The sequence below is a fragment of the Caloenas nicobarica genome, chromosome Z (genome assembly GCF_036013445.1).
Source record: "Caloenas nicobarica isolate bCalNic1 chromosome Z, bCalNic1.hap1, whole genome shotgun sequence".
NCBI lineage: Eukaryota > Metazoa > Chordata > Aves > Columbiformes > Columbidae > Caloenas > Caloenas nicobarica.
The window spans coordinates 24,399,657-24,415,702 of NC_088284.1; the positions used below are offsets into that span (position 1 = coordinate 24,399,657).

The 16,046-nt window shown below is 37.2% G+C and overlaps 1 protein-coding gene across 1 annotated transcript in view; it reads right to left on the reverse strand.

The window, feature by feature from the left end:
• The window catches only part of HCN1 (hyperpolarization activated cyclic nucleotide gated potassium channel 1), a 194,412-nt gene that overhangs the window by 77,730 nt on the left and 100,636 nt on the right, over positions 1–16,046 (reverse strand). The gene's annotated exons all lie outside the window — the stretch shown is intronic.

Genomic DNA, 16,046 nt, shown 5'->3' on the forward strand with positions numbered 1-16,046 from the left:
TTGGGCATCTTAAAAGGGTTTGTGCTTCAGTTCCTTAAAGAACGCTCGCAGGATGCGAACTGCCTCTGCAAGGGGTACATTGAGGGACTCTAGACTTTGCCTACCAGTTGTGATTATTTTTTTATATATCTGTTCTGAAACCTATTAGGTGGTATCCTCTTATTAACAATTGCTACCACCAGAGAGCATTCCCTCTCCTCTCCTTTGAAACCAATTTCATTCTTACAAAATACGTACAAAAAATTAAGTTTTTCCAAATGCATATCACTGAAAATGCAGATGTTACCATGCCATTCTATGTAGATCTGTGTTCTTCAAGATCCTTTTATTGAATTTATCAAATAATCTAAAACTCTGAGGAAGACATTTGGCTTTTGTTATCCTCTCTCACAGCACACTCAAAGTTTGATGAAGTTCAAATCGCACTGGTTTTTGATCCTGAAACTGAAGTGCCATTATTTACAAGGGACTAACTGGAACAGATCCACATTGTTCGCCAAAGGGAAAATATGCGGTAATCACAATAAGTACACAATAAGTATTGTGTGGTCACAATAAGTGATTACAAGTTAAGTACATCCACAGGTTTTCAGTAAACTTAATTTCACTGGGAAAACAATGCATGCCAGAGAGAATGATGTTCTTACAAAAAAAGGAAGAGCCAAAACAATGTCATGTCTAATAAGAGAATACATAAATCCTGCAAAGAAGCATTTTTGATGAGAAACTAAAGCCCATGAAGTAGCACTGTTCAGAAGCAGTAAAAAATCAGAGACACCATATCTTTATTCCTCCTCTTTTCAGTTGGTGAAAGTGGCTGGATACAATGCAAACCAGTTTACTTAACAAGCCTCAAGCATTGAATCAAATCATTTATGAAATGTTTTTATAATGCAACCACTGAGAAAAGCTTTGAATTTTCAACTATCTGATAGTCAAGAACAGGCAGGCGATACTGTGGGCTTAATATAGTACAGTTCTGGGAGACAGCTGAAGCAGAGAAGTGACATAAACCTGACTCGTGACTCCACAGTATACTGCTTTACTGAAAACTGTTAGGAAGAACCTCCACCATCTCACACAACATTTCCAACCAATTTAGACAAAGGAACTCGTCAGAAGGGACTGCATCTCTCTGTTCTATGAACAACTCAGACTAGACAGCAAATTATGTGATGCATCTGATCCCAAATAAAATTACAAATAAAAATGATACATTTTTGGCAGTAGACATTTAGCTTTCTGAGTGCTATCACTAGTCTCTTTGACTCAAAGTTGTTTTGAAGCTACATAAAAACAAGGAAGGAAACAACTAACTTAGCAAGTGGCAGAAAAGGTTATTATTGGGAAAAGACTAGGCCAACTTGACATATAAATTGAAAGGTAAATAGACAGGCATGCACGAAATCAGAGTATCACAATGCTTATTCCCTAATAACATCTCAAAACATTATAAGACTGGTTTTCCAATAAATACTTTCATCCTTTTTCTATATACATACATTGTCCAGCAAAATAATTTTTTGTTCCAAGTATTTGTAGGAATGTGTCCTTAGGAAATAAAAAAACCCAGGATTACAGTAGATTAAAACAGTCTCATATAATCCACTCACAAAGGCAAATGTGTCCGTGTAGAGTCTGAATATGTTTTAATCTGCTTAAAAATGAATCAAGGTGAACCAATGCTACCTTCACACGAGAAGCAGAGTAAAGGCTGGGTCTAGGATTGAGGCATTCCAGTGCTTTAAAAACCAGGTTCTTTCCCTGGTAAGGTGATGCTTGGTACCACATAAGCAAATTAAAATATTTTCCTCCTTACTCTAAAGATGTAATTTTAATAATGTTTTATTTTCTCTTTAAGTAACATTCCTTTTAAGGCAGAGGTTCAGTGCTGGTTTTAAGCATTGGTCTTCACTTAGCTGATATTGAAGGCAACACTTTTCTTGTCAGTTTTTCAATTTATTTCCCAATGTGATGCCTTTGAGACTTCAGGCTACATCTGGTTAGTTTACCGTTCTTCAGGAAATTAACTTACTACAGTATCTGAGGCCTCAAGTGGCTGGTCTGCTTTTTTGGTAAATCACAGTCCTTCATCCAATACTATATCCTGTAAAAAGCTGTGTGTTATTTTATTAGGCAGTGACAGCAGGAAGCAAAAGAGTTTTGCAGCTGAAATTCTATTTTGGCTCTATGAAAAGAACAAACCTTTTCTGTCAAAGCAAGTAGGCTGGATCTAGGTCAGAGGCTTTTCTTTTTCTGAGAAGTCATCTGAGCTTTGCTGATGACCTCTTCTTAAATTCAGATGCCCTAAAACCACAGGTGCTTACCAGAGTCTGCAAGACTTTCAAGGTAATAAAATAATATAAAGGAAAAATGATTTAGCAGCCTTAACATCACTCATAAAATTATGTCTAGGCATTATTAAAAAAAAAAGACTGAGTAACTCATAAAAAATTAATCAAAGGGAGGTTAACCTAAAGCATAGATGAATATCTTAACTTTTGGGATACCAACTTCATACTCTGAGGGAAAGGAAGGGGAACATCCTCCTTTTCTCTTTTAAAGCCCTTGAGGGAGTTGACGGGGCATCCAAGTGACCCCATAGTATCCATCTAAGAGGTGAGGAGCACCCAGGTCCCAGCTCCAGCAATAAAGACAGGGACACCCCTGTACAACCAGCAGCCCATGCCCACTTGGTCACTCTGGGCCTCCTCAGGTGAAGTCACCCCACACAGGGCCCAGTGCCAAGCCCAGCCAGCAAGGCCAGCTCAAAACCATGACAGCTGGCAGAGTCATGGCACTGTGACAACCTGCCCAGATGCCTGGCCTAATAGCAAAATGCACATGAACTCAAAAAGTGATTGGACAAACTACTGGAAGAAACACACAGCGATGGCTATTAAACACATAGATGACAGCTTTGGATACAGAAGTCTCTCAGCTGCAAATTTCTGAAAGCTTGTAGGATACGGTAAAGGAAACATCACTCTGTGCTTGCTGTGGTTTGACCCTCCCTGGGCATCTGCTCCTTGATCACCCTTGGAAAGGAGCCAGACAGACCGTGGGCCAGACTTCCCACAGACATTCCGTCAGCCCTGTCATCCCACCTGAACGAACTCTCAACAGCTGAATCATTAACTCGGATGCAGCTATGCATTCATTTTGTCTTTATTTTATTCTTCTCTTTTGTCTGCTCACCTTCCTACCTCTCCCCCAAACCTCTTGTAATCTTCACCCAAAAGTGAGGTATACTAAAACCATTGATGCATAATCCCAATGTTACATTCAGTCTTGTACAGACTGTTTCATTGCATTATTTTTACCGCATTAGTGATCACGTGGCATATAACCTCTCTTACTCTCACGTGTAGTTTTCAAACAAATAGATTATTTGTTGCTGATCAGAGAAACAGCGGTTCAAAGTTATTAATTCCTTGTTCTAAGCTATCCACCTCTATTAAGATTTTTATTATCTAAAAAAGAGGGAAATGATGCAATTTGAATAAGTCAATCTGGAAGGAGCTATGGCCAAGTCATAATTAGGCTTCATTGTTCTATACTTTGTTTCCACAGATTAGTGAATACAGAAAAGGACTAAGTAATAAATTACCTACTTCTATTGTGTCTAATTTTTCTTTAGCCAACCTGCCTTCTCACAGCTCCATAGTAAGTATTTATGAGACACCCATTCCGTCCACGTAGCAATGGTAATTCCATTTAACTGTACAGAAAAGCTTGGAAAGCATATGGGATACTTTCACAGTTGCAACGTAAAAAGTACGAGAGTCTCTCGCTGCATTTAAGAATTAAACTGCACACTTTGATTACAGGAAGATGCACAAAATTATCCTGCAGAGCAACTATGACATCCACCTGCTGAGCAGTTTACAGGAATTCAGGTTCCTCAGACTAGATACTGAGGATGAAAATACTCTGATTGAAATAGGTAAGGCTGAGGCAGATGGCTCAGACCAGGGGACAAACCCTGGGGAGAGGCAAGTCATGGGCAGTATAGGATTGATGTTTCAGGGAGAGAGGAACAGGGAGAACACCACAATCCTGAGCGATGGAGGATGAACAGGAATAATAACAGTGCATTTCATTTTGTATCATTTACACGTGAGTATCTACAATGACCAGTGGCCCAACTTGTCCTGGGTTTTGTATGCGAGGATGGGCAATAAGGGTGGAAGGTATAATAACATTTCACATCAGCTAACTTCAGGAACTTCACTTTGATGGCTGAGTTGGCCAGTCTCTATAGGCTCCCCACACAGTCAGCAAAAATCACACTCCTGCAGATGGTGATTCAGAGCAGAACTTTAATGCAGGTGCTCTCTATTGCCTCCAAGGGAGAGTTTCTTTCTCAATCAGCTGCAGCAGGATCCTATTTAGCTAAAGTCACCTCCATTAGCTTCCTGAGCTCCTCTGCTGAGTGGACTCGTGTTTTAGTGGATGGACATGCCTCCATGTTTCTTTCTTGCTCCTGTCCAGTGGGGACAATAAAATACCTAAGGATGGCCTCTTCTGTCAAGCCACAATTTTATCTTATGGTCCATGGTTTTACTTTTGCAATTGAATCTGACATTCAGATTAAGAAATGGGTTTGCCAGTGTGAAGGCTGAGAAAAGTCAGTGGGGCTCTGTAAGAGGTGCTGGAGATTTGCCTAGATTAATTTGGTTCCAGTGCATTGGCTTTAATTTAAGCATACTACAGTAAGATGGTATCATAAACCACAGATAGGAGCAAGCAAGAGACAAAAAAAGATATCTAATGAGAACAGAAAAATGCTCAAAATGCAAACTTCATGATTATTCAATTATTTGGATAAAGTTATACAGCAGAGAGCACACAATGAGAGTAAGAGTTCTTGGATTCAGGGCACATATCTGAATATCCACATTTGAAGGCATGGCATTTACTTTGCTTTAAAAAGGTTGGGAAGGATGTTAAACTGGAAACATCTTAAAGAAATCAGAGTCTAATGAAAATAGTGTAAATTTAGAAAGCACCGTGTTATCTAACTTTCAGACAGTTGGAAACCTTTCCCAACTAGAAGCTTCATCTTTACTGGACACCTGCTAAGTGACAAGATTGATCTTAAAAATCTGACAGATTTTATATATTTAGTATAATCAAAAGAATAGTCTTTTTTACTATTAGTTGGTCCATTGAGAGAAAGTAATCAAACCATTCACTTAAGTAAAGTGTACTTTGAAACCAGTACCATGTCGTGTTTGATTATGTTAATAAATCTAGCAACCCATAGCATTATGTCTGGGATAAAGTATGAATAGTGATAATCATTTATTTTTACTGCAAACATGTTTTGCATCCTCCAAGAACGTAGGTACAGACAAATTTCAGCTGACTTACAAATAGAAACAGTTTCATAATTCCCACCAAAAATTTACAGACTGAAGTTCTCATTTGATTGAAATTAGATTTAAAGTGGTTTTGAACGGAACCTAATTTCATAGAATCATAGAATAGTTTGGGCTGGAAGGGACCTTCAAAGCTCATCTAGTCCAACCCGCCTGCAATGAGCAGGAACATTTTCAACTCTATCAGGTTGCTCAGAGGCCCGTCCAGGCTGGCGTTGAATGTCTCCAGGGATGGCGCATCTACCACCTTTCTGGGCAACACATGCCAGTGTTTCAGCACCCTCATCGTAAAAAAAAATTCTTCCTTATAGCTAGTCTAAATCTCCCCTCTTTTATTTTAAAACCATAAGCCCTTGTCCTATTACTACAGACCCTGATAAAAAGCCTGTCCCTATTTCTCTTACAGGCCCTTTTTAAGTACTGTAAGGCCACAATAAGGTCTCCCCAGAGCCTTCTCTTGTACAGGCGGAAAAACCCCAACTCTCTGAGCCTGTCCTCACAGCAGAGCTGTTCTATCCCTCTGATCATTTTTGTGGCCTTCTCTGGACCCTCTCCAACAGGTCCATGTCCCTCCTGTGCTGAGGGCTCCAGAGCTGGACAGAGTTCTCCACATGGGTTCTCACCAGGGTGAAGCAGAGGGGCAGAATCACCTCGCTTGACCTGCTGGCCACATTTCTTTTTTCATATCACAAGGCTCTTTCTTTGTTTTGAAGTTTACATTAAAAATCAAAGAATTCTTGATTAAAAAAAAATAAAATATATTAAAGTATTTTTCAGTTCCAACCTTTAGAATCAAACTAGCGAAAAAGAAAAAAAAAATCACTCTATGGGAAGAAGTTCATCAGAGGAAGTATATGAAAGGAGCTTTCAATCTTCAAAAAAGCAAAATGCTCTTTTTTTGATTATATTTTAAAATTAAATTGAGAGCTATTATTGATTATAAACACAGGTTATATTGTATTTTGGTGAGTTTCCATTGATAGCATACATATTTAGTTTATGTTTATTTAGTTTATTTAGTTTATAGCATACATATTCAGATTATGCACTCAGTGTCACTAGTGTAAGTGAATAATTTAAATAGCATTTCTTCTGTCTTGAAATTTGAAAGATTTTAAAAGCAAAAGAGTAATACCAACAAGCTTTGTTGAACCCCAGTATACCTTCATCTTTTATTTATTTGTACACATTCGAACTTTATGTTTCCCCAAATCATCTTGAGATGGATGAGTGCACTGGCTTACACTTCTTTTTTTTTAAAAAAAAGAGACTTCAACTTCAGATGTTGTATTTCTGTTTAAACTGCCTCATTCCTTATTTCTCCTTCACACATGATCTGTGTGTGTGCGCGTTTTGCCTTCACAGTTCAGCTAAGCTGGTTTAGAGTTAATGTATTTTATTGATCTGCAAAACACGTTCAATTAGGAGCAGTGCAGTTATACCCTTATTTCTGTGGGCATGTGGCATTTCCAGGATGTACTTCCTGTCAGCATTTATACATTATCCTTTCCATAAACAGCTGCTTTGTAAAAACACGAAGTGCAAAAGCCTAAGGGGAACCTCATCCTTGCATATTTATACAAGACATAAATTTTTAGAGTGAGTTTTATACCACTCCATTTAGACACAAAAGATTATCTAGAAGCTGGAAGATCTTGTTGAAAGAGTAAAGCCATGACAGTCAGTATTAGAGAATAACAAGAAAGTAAAAGCACATTTTATATATTCCGTATTGCATCTGCGTTGAATATACGGAGATGAGGGCAAGGAACAGGCAGCCCTGAAGTGAATAATATGGGTTATGAGGGCTTATAGAGAGAAAACTCCCTCAAATATTCTTCTCTCAATGTTGTTTTAGCAACATTTAACTGAGTTCACATTTTGCATATTTTTTCTAATTGTATCTAAGAGATAAATTTAAAGGGTTTTTTACTATAAGAGATAAGCATAGGTATATTGGATAATATTGGAAAGAGTGACAAATGATTGGTGCTATGGCATTATTCCTGATCACTTGTCAATTATTGTATGTAAAACTGAACTACTGGTCTGAGTAGAGTCTGCTTGAAAATATGACTTCTAAGTAGAAAGTTGTTCAAAACCAGTTACGTAAGTCCCTCCCTATCTATATCAATATAGATAATCCTTTTTTGATTATATGTACTATTTTCAAAGTGCCAGGCTACCTTCAAATGCAAGCTAACTTCATCCTCTTCCAAATATAAAAGCCCAAATAGAATGACTACATTCTAATGTATTTTTTGCTTAAAAAAAACCCAAAACAAAACCAAAAAAACACACACAGAAAAGGACAAAAATATTTTATGGAAATCCAAGAGCAATTACATTATCTTATTTTATTACAGATTAAGGCATCTTGGATGGACTAAAATGATAAAAGAGATGGAGTGGAAAAGATACATGAGTCATCTGTAAGGAATATGGGAACTATTTTCTTGTCTCAAATGCCAATTGGTGATTTTCAAAGAGGTTGTTTCAAAGCACCTCTCTCATTCTATTAGCAGTAGCACAAAATGCAGGTAAAATTGTGTTATTGAACTAGACCTGATACTGTATGTCTCTCTCTGCTCCAAACCTATTCATATGAGATTGTCATGAACCTTCGTAATAAAATCCAGACATTCAAAACAAAGAGACAAAATATATTAAGGTAATATCAATAATGTTCTTTTGAAATTCAGGGAAAAGAGGGTTTATTTTTACAGCGAGATTAAACAGATTAGTAAATTATTTATAGCAGGCTTTTTAAAACAGATATTCAGCAATTTTTTAATGCTAAGATTGCTGTTCCTCCCATATAAGAAAACAAAAGCACTGCAAATTATTAAAAGTGGTACACAGACCAGAGAAAGTCTCAACACAGGGCTTTGTTCTTTTCTTTATGTTATCAGTAGTATTACACAGCCCAGAAAAAAGTATCTTGCTTTCATTTTTTCTAATGTGAAATGTAAGCATTCTAAATGCACATTTTCAGGTGGCCAATTTTTATGTCTAGTTGCATCTCAATAGAGACTTTTCTCCTGATGTACTTTAGATATTAGGATGAGTCAGGTGCTGAATAGACATGTGTAAGAAGTTCAACCCCTCCATTAAAAGCAGTAAAATCAGTGCGCTTGAGAAAACCTGATGGTGATATGGTTGATAATGACCCCTTGGCAATAATGTGCTGCTTGTGCAAAGGCAATTAGCTTTATACAGTCTTAAAGCATACAGATCAAGAATTAGACTGTGCATATTAATACAGGTTTGCAACGAAAAAGACAAAGATTTGCTGAGGAACAGATGTATATGAATGGTATTCATCTGGATTTATCTACACCTAGATTTATTCTGGGATACCTGCTCTGGAATCAATATTCCAAGGGTTCAGTTTTTGGATATTCTAATCACAGGAGAAAAGTCATGGAGAGAGCTACTTGAGAATAATTGTTCCATACTGATATCCCAGTTCAATCTGGAATGCTACCATATGCAGATAAACGCTTACTGTTAAATGTATAGAGAAAGAGCAAGGAGACTGATCCAGCACCCCCAGAACAAATGGAACACTGTCTTCTGCAACAGAAAAGCTGCATTTGGCCATGAGGTGCTTGTAACTCTTCCTGAATATTCATTCTTAGGCAAATGGGGGATACAAGGTTCGAAAATATGACAGCTCCAACTTATGGTTCTGCTTTAGTTCACATTTTTTTATTAAAGAAATGGCTTAAGGCATGCTTTATGATGTCTATTATTTTTCCCTAGAATGTCTTATCAAATACAGCATTAGACTTAACCATGTTATGTGCAGTTCCTTATGTTTCTTCAAGTTTAAGGTTGACATGAAATATTTTGTAATTTACAGTTAGCAGAAATCCCTTCACAACATACTGCAGTATACGCATTTATGAGTTAGTTTGTTTCTTTGGGGGGCAAACATGGAAATTAACTTTAGATGATAAATAAGCAAGTCCCTCCCTGCATTCACGTCTTGATAGTTTCCTGCTACCTCTTACAATAAAGAAGAAAAAATGTGGAAACAAGTACCTATTAGGAATATCAACTTAATTTTGCATGCTTCCTCTAACTAATAGTTTTATTATTTTTATCCCATATAAGAAAGACCAGTGCTCGATTTGAAAGAAACAAAAGCATGCAAGGCAGCCAACTAATTCAGTACAGAAATCCTCCGCTTTGGCACCCATTATCACATCGGTAGCACAGTGCTACAATCAACACTTACAAACATGGGTGTCCTAATTTAAACCCTTTCTCTGTAGCTCTGACCACCAATATCTACTGAAGTAAATATCACCATCAGCATTAAATAATTACGTCAAGACTACCATATTGAGTTTAAAGCATTTTAATGAGAGTAAAGTAAGGTAGCAGGGCTTATGACAGTAGCTGAGTCTAAATTCTTTCCAAAGTTGGTGGAGTTGTGGGATTATAACTGGGAATTCCTTCTTTGAAGGACTGTTTTCACTTTTGTCTCCATTGTGAAACACATTCACTAATTTAAACTTTTAGGAAGTTTTAAACCTCCCTGTAAATGATTTTGCACCTTTCTTTTCAAACTTCGACTTTCTACATCTCAATTATCTCATGGTATTAACACAATGAGCTCAAAATGATAACTTGAGAACACATAAATGTAGTAAGTCATGAAGAGCAGTACATTTGTAATTATTTTAAGTTAGGGAACCAGCGAGGACTGACTTTTGCAGAATCTAAAACAGTTTCTGCTTTATTTCAGATTTTTAGAAAGAAGAAGAAAAACAATGCTCTGCACCAGTGTTTCATGGCTTGAAAGAGAGAAATAATAAAATCTCAACTAGAAAGTAAAAAATAAACAGTAAGAAAATAGTATGAAACAAATAACTGCAATTTTTACAACAAGAAACAGCAGCCATAATGGAAATAACTTTTAAAGCATACTGTATTGATGATGGGTTTGATCACAGTAACTTCCTTATTATTTTGAATCAATTTCCTGTTGGCAGAAATCAATATATAGAAAAAAAAAAAAAAAAGAAATATTTCCAATAAATAAGAGGCAGTGGAAGTCTAATAACTGTTTTTATGTAAGCACATCAGAAATCTACTGTCAAAAATGCACAGTCCAAAAGTACAGGTGACGGTAGCAAAATTATACAGAATATGATATCAAAGGCAAGAAGGTAGAAAGGAAAAGCTATTACTACTTCCCTTTCTAACCCTGCAATAGTGGATGACCTGCTAACCTGTCAGAGGACAGAAAAAAGCATAAGCTAAAACCTATGTGGTCTTCCTAAAGCCTCAGCAATGATTGTAAAAATAAGAACTTGATTTGTTTTCCTTTTCATTGATCATGACACATTGAGTTAAATCAACAACGTCCTCAGCTATCCCATTTCTCTGGTCCTCATTAGCTTGGCATAAAACTTCGGTATTGCAATTAACACATGTCCACAGTCTGCATTAAACATACCTTGTCATCTAGCACTGCACATCTACAAAACTTACCTTTACAGTCTCTTACAGTTCCAAATCACATGAACGAATATATTCTCCTGAGCGAATATATTTTTAGGCCTAACACTTGATCCCAACCCACTGAAACAGGTCATTACTTCATCATCTCGATGCAGGGGGAAATTGACTGATCTCAGCAGCTGGGTCAGTGCTGTGTGCAAGAGAGCAATAACTGAATTCTGAACACCTGTGCATACTAGAAGGGATATTATTGTTCACCGTAGGTTCCTAAAATATGCATACCTTAGTCCCAAGAATGACAGTTACATATTGTTGTTATTGGAATTACCATATTTCTAAACTGTGTTGTAAACAGAACACTTATCTGTGTTGGGCAATTTTGACCCCAGTTCATCTCTGTTAGGTAATTTCAATCTTTTATCTGTTCCTAGAAGCATTTGCTATAACTAAATAGACGTACATAAATGTAAATTTTTGAGTATAAAATGCATTAGAGTAGCAGCATATCTCATGAGATCCTCAGTGCCTCTAGTAATCAGATGATTCCCATATGTTCCATATTTTCTAGGCACCCTGTCTAAGGTTGTGGGATTTGTTTTACATTTATTGCATTTATTGCTCAGCACTGCAAATGAAGTCAGAAGAATCGAATACTTTAAATGTGGCTCTGCAATACCTTTCCACATAATAAAAAGGCACTAAAAAACACTTGTGAAGCTCCAAGTGATGATTACTATGTAATGATCAAATGCAGAAAAATCTCATGAGAAAATTACCTGCCCTAATGGCCAACTATAGAGAAGAAGGTGCTAAGCTGATGCACTATCAGAAAGGAGAAAACCCAATGGTGAATAACACATCAAATGACTATAATGCATTCCTTGAGCTCCGTTCAATAAATTAGCGATCTTATTGAAAAGAAAAACAGAAAAGCGCAATTGCTTAACTTAAAGTGTTCATTACTAAGAAATGTTGAGAATTAAAATTAAATTTCTGTGTGTTATTACTAAATAGTTTTGTGCATATTATAAATATGTTAGCATAGTTCTTAGAGCATTATAAATCCTTACCATCTCCTGCATTTCTGAATTTAATTTAAGTATTTAAGTACTTCATTTTATATGAGAGGGACTTTACAACTCTACGGCTGAAGTGCCCAAATTCTTTTACTAGCAATGCTGATACTGTCAAAGATGAAGATCTGAAGTCTAACATCTGATTTCTTCTGCCCATGAGGAAATAGGTGACACAAAGGGGTTTTAATATAATGCAAAATCCCACCTCACTAAACCCAAAACCTAAAACTCCCAAGAGTTGCAGGGACAGTAAGGAAAAGCCAAAACAAAGAAACCACAGTACCTGGAGGGTTCTTGCTGAGCAAACATTGACTGACTGCCATGAGAAATGTCAGCAAAGCAATCCCATTCCAAAGGCTTTACAATCCCTTTTGGCTTATAAAAACTCACCTTCAAGTTAAATTGTATACTTCTCTGCTAGATTTTTATCTCACTGAGGGAACATTATACATGACAAATCTGGAAATTCAGGTAAATACCTTGCTTAAAGGACCATATTTTTTCCTAACCATACAACCAATCATTACAAATATAGATAGGAAAACATAGGTTGGGGACCTTCAGATACTGTTACTTTCAAGGACTAACATGCCTTTGAGTCTTTGCCATAGGTGGTATGAAAAGCCAGAGCAAACTTCCAATACAACCAAAACTAATAATTTACTGCAAGGGATGATTTACCGCAGGCAGTCATGCTTAGATGGCCAGATGGCAAAAATGTCACCTCTCATCTCTACTTGCCTAGAAACTCTGTCCCATATATGACCTGGCTATAGCTGCTCATCACTTGGGACCAAATCAAAATGCAGAATCTTGGTTTGCACAGACTGACTACAGGAGAAGATCACTGTACTTTTTTGTTTTTGTGCATCCCCTGGTTTCAGCAGCAAATTTTACTCCAAATTTCTAAAGAACTGTTGGCTCAAGCTCTGAGTTATGATAAAGATGTTTGGTCTATGAGTCATTATGGAAGTGCACCGGTCTGAAGCAATGCAGATCAGATAGCTGAGGATAAATCGCACAAGGAGATGTGGATAATAGGCTTTCTGAGGCAAGGAGAAATTAGGCAATCATTAGGAAAGTCTGTGAAACTTCTTCGGAAGAGACTTTTTTGGTATGAAATAATCCTAATATTAAAAAAAAAAAAAAAACCAACAACAACAACAGAAACAACAACAACAACAACAAAAAACCCCAAACAAACAAACAAAAAACCAACCACACACACCAAAAAAAAAAAAAAAACCCACCAAAAAACCCACCAAACCAAACCTAAACAAAACTAGGAACAGCATCAGAGGCATATACTCTCAAAGAAAGGGTTTTTATCTGTAATGGATTGGTTGGAACATGACCTCAAGTAAGCAAAAAAAACCCCACAACACTGCTGCTGCTTATTTTTATATTATATTTACTGGTTTTCTTATTTTTAAAGAGAAGTGTGTTGGTATTCTGGAAAAGCACAAGACCCTGCCTGCCAGCAGTAACTCAGTATTAATGAAGTCAGTGCATCAAATGGCAGTAAAAATACAGAAGTGGGCAAGAGGGATCACATTTAGAAAATTTAAAGGAAGATGCCAGTTCTGGCTTTCATTTCATAGCAACATGAAGGCTAATGTTAGGAACTGGCCAAGAAGGCCAATCTGGGAGTACAGCTACAAACCGGGTTCATTATCATTATTGAAGATAATATCCCAATGTGGTCTGAACATGTTTGTTGAACTACTTGGGCTGTAGGTTGGTGCAGTATTAAGCAATGATGATCTTATTTCCTTTTACAGAGGAGGCTTTCCATTTAATTTTACAGTCCACTTCACGATGCACTACGACATTTTTATGATCCTTTCAAAGTCAAAAATCCAAGCAATTTGTTTTCCTTTAATTGCACTCAGTCACATTGTACAGAAAAGTAGTAAGCAAAATGCAGCTTTGTTTCATTATCTTATTCCTTTGTGACATTAAATTCAACGTACGTTATTTTTCTTAACAGTATTTGTGAAGTAAAACCATGAGCATGCCTGTGGAATTCGAATATTTTCACATTTCAGCTCATACCAAAGAAACAGCTTTCAGGAGAAGGCTTTTAGAAGAAGTTCTTGCACTCTGCAGCCTGAAGCAACTAACGTGCAAGACAGAATGGATCTATGGGCTAGAAGAGCACACTGGGCTGTGTCAATTGAGGAGACAGCATGTCATCCTCATGGCATCCTCCCTTCCTTTAGCATCAAGTTATCTGCAGATGCTCTGGCTTGCAGCTGACCACTGGCTGTGCTGTGTATTGGAAAACTAACTTTCTCTGGCTGAGCACATGTTGGTTTGAATAAGTCTTCAAGCCAATGATCATCATGAATAAGTGTTAAAATTCTACTTCAAAGCAAAATTGGTGTATTAGCCAGAGGTTAGCCCTTGTAACAATGTTATTTTGAGGAATGTACATTGTAGCCACAGTGTGAAACCCAGGAAATGCTCACACAATCCCTCCCTTGCTCAAAAAAAGATTGAAATTCAAAGAGAGACATTTTTGCCATTCTTAGAGTGGTTGTATTTCAGAAGTATTTGACTCAGAAATTTGAATAAAAGTCTAAAGGTATGCAGGTGCAAGAGTCATCTTTACCTATTAATTTACTAAAATCTCTGACTAAAATCTGAGTAAAAGGGAATACTTTGACAGAAAGACAGCATTAGGTGGGGTTAGGGAAAGACCTCTTTTTCCTGACAATATCAGCCTTTTGCCATGGCCATAACTACCAGTTCACAGACAAAGAACGTAAGAGCAGAAGAAATGACAAGATTATTATCTGACTTTCTGTCTCAACAGCATTTGAGGCCAAACCCCAGCATTAGGTGCAGTCCTTTCAGTAACAAAAGTTTTAAAATTCAGAGTAGATTAAATAGTTATATGCTACAGCACACCAGGGGAGTAAGGCACCGCTCTTCCCAAAGCTCTTGCAATCTCAGGAACCTGAAGCCCTTCCAAACTCCAAAGTCAGCCATCAGTTAGACTCTGAATACACCAGCAAAGAGAATAACCATCATCACCATCATCACCATCACCCTTCTATTCCCTCTATCATTTCAGAGGACTGATATCTCACTGAGGCTTCTCTGCTTGTATTCAGTGCTAAAGAATTCACTTTCAGAGCCTGGAAAGCAATTAGGAAATGTCTCATAACATCATGATGGCATCAGAAGAAAGATTTGTTGTTTGCCCCAACAGTGGCCTTAGATATACTCCACATTCCAGGCTGGTAGTCCAGGACTTTCTCTCTCTTGCCATAGGACTAAAAGACTGCCTATGCTGTGAACATAATCTTGCTCAATTTCAGATCTCCCCACAGTGCTCATCAACAGCAATACATTCAGTTGCTAGATTTAAAAAATAAAATTTTTTAAAAAGTGCAAATTCAAAAAGGATCTTTCCCAGAGTATATGGCCAGTAAGGAGGGAGTATTGTTTCCATAAAAAACATGACTGTGCGTAGTCGGAAAAAAGTGCCTCCCTAAGCACGTGCACAGCATGCACAGCCTTCTTAGATTAGATGTTGCTCTTCGTATGGAAGGGCAGGAACTTAATAGTTCAGTGTTCTTTAAAAGTTAAATACTTCAATTAAGTGTAATCCAAGGCTTCCTTTCTCTCAGCATGGTTTTCATCCAGATCTTTAGCAAGCTGGTAGAAAATGTTCCCTTTCTAAATGTGAATGGGAGATGTTACAAAGCAGAACCCAGAAAGCAGCAGAATGGAAAGACATGCCAGTCAGCATCCCGGTGACCTACTTTTGTTGTAGCAATCCCATTTTTGAAGATATGTCACTACTTTTTTAGGAAAGTTGCACAATGAGGTGTCAGCAAACATGCTGCTTATCATTAAAGATGTAACTTGATGACTGTAAATACTTGTCTGTATGACTGACAACCTTAGTCAACGAGCTCCCACAGTAATATGCAGTATCACATTCCTAAAGGAACAAATACTGTTATGTTTCTATGATAGAAATACGTAGAACTGCACAAGATGCCCATCTACAGTAAAGGTGCTGTTTTGTGGATTCTAAAATTGTAAAAACTGGAGAGACACATGTTTTCAGATGACCAATGAGAGAGTTGCTTGGGGC